The sequence below is a fragment of the Pan paniscus genome, chromosome 15 (assembly GCF_029289425.2).
Source record: "Pan paniscus chromosome 15, NHGRI_mPanPan1-v2.0_pri, whole genome shotgun sequence".
Lineage (NCBI taxonomy): Eukaryota > Metazoa > Chordata > Mammalia > Primates > Hominidae > Pan > Pan paniscus.
The window spans coordinates 30823864-30829863 of NC_073264.2; the positions used below are offsets into that span (position 1 = coordinate 30823864).

Sequence of the window (6000 nt, forward strand, 5' to 3'; positions counted from 1 at the left end):
CTAAAGAGATATTGTGGAAGGTCTGGCTCATGTTACCAGACGACAAGGGGACAGGTGAAGAAGTATTCATAATGACGTGGCTCAGGGAGGGGAGACACAAGAACCAGAAGATAAATGTGTGGCATATAAATGCCCCTTGGGATTACAGAAATACTTGAAGAGAAAGCCTGATAAAACAGTAAATTAATGTGGGTTACGAGACATTAAAGAAAAGTAGATTTTCCTTATATATTTTTTCCATCTAAAACACTTGGAACAGAAAAGGGGCTTTAGAGGAGAATTAATGAAATCTGTTGGAGTTTAATCAATAATAATAATATATGAAGTTTAGTTAATAATAATGTTCTAAAGTTTATTTGTTAGTTGTGACAATGGTACCACAGTAATATGAGATGTTAACAATACAGGAAAATGAGTGTGGGGTATATGGGAACTTGCTATACTATTTTTGCAAATTTTCTATAAATCTAAAACTATTCTTGAATAAACACTTGTTTAAAACAAAATAAAAGAAGAAAAAGTAAAAAGCACTTGCTAATATATGCAAATTTCAAGTTTTGGCTTACATTCTTAGAACAGTTGTTAACACATATAATAAACCCTCAATGAATGATAAATAATAATATTATTATCAGTAAATGTGCAATGCAGACACATTTAAAAGTGTCTACAATTAAAAGTTTAAGAGCTTCACATAATAAAAACAAAGTTTTAGAAATACTGATTTAGTGACTTTTTGATGGTTGACCTGGATAAAGACAGTAGATGCTGTAGCTTTTGAGAGTCCAGTTAGAAAACTTTTCACCTCTCCATATCTTGGTTTCCACATCTGTAATGATGAAATTTTTGGACTTTTTGAAGAGTGAATGAGTTATTAAATGTAAAGTGCTTAGAACAGTCTTTGTCACAAAGAAAGAGTTAAATAAGTATTATTATTACAATTATTTTTATTACCATTGTATTACTCTTATATTGAGGCTTGCTAAAGAAGAAAACAAGGATAGTTTTGACAAAATGGGGGGAAAAACAGCAAGTTTGAAGGAGAAAGTAATCACCTAAGACAGAAATACCTAGTAGAGACTTGGCAATTTAAGACTGGAAAACTTTATATAGAAGGGATCATTTAAAGCATGAGAATAAATGAGAAAGAAAGAAGATTCAAGACCTTAGCCTTTTAAAATAACTTCAGCCAAAGGACAGAGAGAGGTAGACAAACTCACAAAGGAAGAAGAAAAAGAGATAGAAGAGTCCAGCTATTGTAGTCTCAGACAGGAAAAGAATAAGAATTTATTTATTATTATTATTATTATTATTTACTCTGTTTCTCAGGCTGGAGTACAGTGCCATGATCTTGGCTCACTGCAACCTATGCCTCCTGGGTTCAAGTGAATCTTCTGTCTCACCTCCCAAGTAACTTGGACTACAGGCACATGCTACTGCACCTGGCTAATTTTTGTATTTTTATATTTTTAATAGAGACAGGATTTCATCATGTTGGCCAGGCTGATCTGGAACTCCTGACCTCAAGTGACCCACCCACCTCGGCCTCTCAAAGTGCTAGGATTACAGGCATGAGCCATAGTGTCCAGCTTAGAATAAAAATTTATAAAAAGGGAAGGTGGGAAGTCAATGTTGTTGGACACCTCAAATGAGATCAAATAAAATGAGGTCTAAGAAAAGCAAGAAGAGTCACTTGTGCCCTGAAACAAATAGTTCCAAATAGCATAATTATGGAAGAAGTCAAATAAGGATGTTTATATTCATTATGCACATAATTTTTACATGTTTTCCACTCCTTGAATGTAAGCTTCCCAGGACAAATGTTATGTCTTGTTTGTTCGGTGATGTATGCCTGTGTATTATACACAGTAAGCATTCAATAATATATGCTGAATTAATGAATAAATATTTAAAAATACAGGTCAATCTTCTAAAAAATCATCCATATTATACTGCAATTCTACTACTAAAAAAGTGACTGGAACTAGAGCTACAGAATTTCAAACAGGTAATAACATTTTTTCCAAGAAAAAAAAAAGCCAAGAATATATATCAGCACATCATTCCAATATTAACTACATGCAGCTTTTTATCAAGAGGAGTAACCATGTTTTTCAGCACCTCCAAGATTATAACTATCCTGAACATTCTTCTCACCATTGCTGTTCATTGCATTTTTCAATACCCATTTTGAAAACAAAACAAAGCATTCATGCTGCCCAATGTGAGCATGAATTATATTTTCCACTAAGATTGCTTTATAATGAATAAAATTCTACTATACCGATCATGGTCTTTAATTAAGCTATTTCATTATATTTAATTGTCCTTATGAAAAAATGCTGTAAAATAAACTTTTATGACAATTTGTAAGTAAATTTGCTGATTCCTTAAATAATTGGAAGCCATGGGTGATGAATGAAAGTATGTTAAAGTCATATCTTGTTTGAGAATTAGGTTATTAATATTCATCTTGCTAATAATGAAACAGAAGATCAAGTATTTTACAGAAACAGGATGTATACTACCAAACCACTAAAGATTTTTTTGAAACATAGAGTTTAATGGATGACTATAAAGTGGACATTTATGCAATCACCTTCATTGCCACCCCCTTAGCAGCTTCCAGTGTTCTCAACAAAACCATTCCCATTACCTGACTTGCAGCTTGTTGCCTCACCATCTTTGTTTTTATGGTCCTTAGTCACACTACCTTAGTAGGCATACCTGAAGAATAGTTGAGCTTTGCCTATTCTCAAATTTATATAAATGGAATCATACTTTATGTATTTTATGGGTGTGTCTTTAAAAAATTTAAGGAGCAATGTCATGATAATTTCATAGAAGTCAACATTAAAGAAAGGGAAATAAGAAGAAGGCAAAAAATAAGATGTTAAGAATAAGATGTCTCAGAGCTCATATAAATATAAATGGACTGAGAGCCATTTATATTTAAAAGACCAAACATTCAATTTGAATAAACAAAAAGGAAAATCTATAAATGCTGTTTTATAGAAATATACACAAAATGACATAGAATGGTTTAAAATAAATAAAAGCTAAAAATCTATTTGGCCAATAGAAATAAAGAGAAAGTAAACTTGAAAATAATGTATCAGCAACTTTCCCGGCACAATATATTCAGCACATAAAAACTAGATAACTTGAGGAGAGTTTGATAAAAGAACTGGCCAAACATTGGCATCGCCTGTAGTTCTAGCTATTTGGAAGGCTGAGGGGGAAGGATCCCTTGAGCCCAGGAGTTTGAGGCTGTAGTGGACTATGATAACCTGTGAATAACAACTGCACTCCAGCCTAGGCAACCCCAACTCCAACAAAGAAGAAGGAACTATTTACAAAGAATGGGTAGGGTGTGGGAAAACCAACACTAGTTATAGCTGGAAATTATTGGCACCACTAGGTCCCAGTGGTTAAAGGGAAGGAAACCTTACTGAAACCCCTAGGTTATAAAGAGACGGCCATTTGACAAGAGCAATGACCTTCGGTCAAAACATATAGTTACATGGCAACTCCACAAGGAAGAAGCCTGTAAAATTGGGAACCCAAATTCATTCTCTGCCCTTCCTGGGATGTTCTGCCAGTAATCCCCCTTAGTCTAATCCAATAGAATCCAGAGGGCAGGAGCACCTCTTGATGTGGTCCACAAACCAGCATTCAGAAGCAGAGCGGGATAAAAAAGGGCAGAGAGTTGATATGGGCTGAAAACATGAGATTTTCAGCACAAATAGCAATAAAATGTAAAGGAGAATTCCATTTAAAGACATTAAATGAAAACATAGAAGAACTGGAAGCCATTATCTTAAGTAAAGTAACTCTGAAACAGAAAGCAAAATGCTGCGTCTTCTCACTTAAAAGTGGTAGCTAAATAACGTGTACACATGGTCGTAGAGAGTGGAATAATTGACAGTGGAGCCTCGAAAGGGAAGGAGGGTAGGGGGTTGAAGGATCAGAAATTACGGAATGGATACGATGTACAATATTCGGATGTCTGTAACACTGAAAACCCAAACCTCACCACTAGGCAATATATCCATTAAACAAAACTGCATGTGTATCTCTTAGACTTATACAAATTAATTAGTTAATTAAAAAGACGGAGGGAGATCCCTCATAAGGTTAAAAATTTGAAAGAAGACCGGGCGTGGTGGCTCAGGCCTGTAATCCCAGCACTTTGGGAGGCCGAGGCGGGCAGATCACGAAGTCAAGAGATCGAGACCATCCTGGCTAACACGATGAAACACCGTCTCTACTAAAAATACAAAAAATTAGCCGGGCATGGTGGTGGGCGCCTGTAGTCCCAGCTACTTAGGAGGCTGAGGCAGGAGAATGGCATGAACCCGGGAGGCGGAGCTTGCAGTGAGCCGAGATCCTGCCACTGCACTCCGGCCTGGGCGACATCGCGAGACTCTGTCTCAAAAATAAATAAATAAATAAAAATTAAAAAATTTCAAAGATATATAGGAAGTTTTATGTGCCAATAAATATATCATTCAAGTATTTACAGCCAAAAAAAATAAGCAATATAAGAATAATTTGATGAAACTTGTGGAGTGACAGTTTAAAATTTGACATGACTAGAACTGAAAAAAAAAACTATTGACAAAGGTACTTAGTAAACATACACAGAGGGAGCTTTGTACCTAATTAAAAAACATTTTTTTTCTAAAGACTCAGAAAAAAATAATCATCTACTAAGAAATAAAATAAGTCTCAATAATTTCCAAAAGACAGAACATTTATAGAACACATTCTCTTACTGTAATTCAGTAACTAGAATTTACTAAGCACTAATTTTGCATTCTAATTTAATTCATACATTACTACAAGGAAGATGTTATTATCTTCATTTCAGAAATAAATTCTAAAACCGAAGGAAAATATACTGATTTTAAAATGCTGTGAAGATAGTAAAGAAAATCAGATATCAGCTATATATATTCTTACAGCAGAATGAAGTGATAAAAATAAGGGGATAAAAGAAGATAGTGCCAGAAGATTATATATAATATACACAGATTATATATATGCACATATATTTTTCTAGAAAGATGAAACAGATCAGAAGAAAGAATTAAATTTTTTAAATGGAATTTCTCTAAACTAATTATTCAATTGTTGAAATTGAAAGAGCCCACTTGGTACTAGGCAAAATGAAAGGAGAAACATGACTAAACACATCTCATGAACATTTGTTTCTATTTCAACACTTATTCACCTTGTTAATCACAAGTATGAAGCTATAAAAACCTGATAACAATCACAAAATGCATAGTTTGCCTTTGGAAACAAATTACAGAGCAATGATCTTGTTTATGTTAAAAAAAAAACTATGTGCATGTGTTTGTGCATGCATGCACGCGCCCATGAGCAAGCACACGTGTAAATAAACAGAATGGAACTGGAAGGACACATACATGCAGTAAAGATTGGTTACCTGAAGGAGGTAGTCAAAACTTCATGGCGACTCAAACTATTGAGCTGAAGAATATTTCCAGCCTCATCTAGGACAATAGACAGACACCCAATGCTCGGCAATCAAGCAACATAATTAATGTGCAAGTGAAAACTGCAAGCACCAGCATTCAAACCAGGGTAACTGTCTGAGGCAGTTTCACTGCATAGATCAATTAAGTGGAAAGCATCATTTAAAAGATCATCCTATTTTCCAGCCATGTTTCTTAGCTGAAGTTCACTATAGTACCTTCACTGAGACATGAATGTGTCATTAAAGTTTTTGAAAATTTTGTTGCAACGTCTTTGTAATGTCCATGTATTTGTGGCTCAATCAGCAGTAGCAATTGTTCTGATTCCCTGTGGTTCCCTAAGACAGCCCACTGAGTTGAGAGAGTTGTTATTTCTGAGTTCCTGCAGTTCACATAGCTACCTAGAAAGTGATACATGTAAACAATCACATCATATTCACTTTGAATCCATTCATAAAAACAGTGTTGCCAGTTACTTAGTCTTCTTAATGCATAG

The 6000-nt window shown here is 34.6% G+C and overlaps 1 long non-coding RNA gene across 1 annotated transcript in view; it reads right to left on the reverse strand.

Annotated features, from left to right (window-relative positions):
• Positions 1 to 5575, reverse strand: part of LOC117975791 (uncharacterized) — a 35981-nt gene extending 30406 nt beyond the window's left edge. The window contains exon 1 of the long non-coding RNA XR_004666134.1: positions 5456 to 5575. This is a non-coding gene — a long non-coding RNA (uncharacterized LOC117975791). The remainder of the gene's footprint in view (positions 1 to 5455) is intronic.
• Positions 5576 to 6000: the final 425 nt, after the last annotated feature.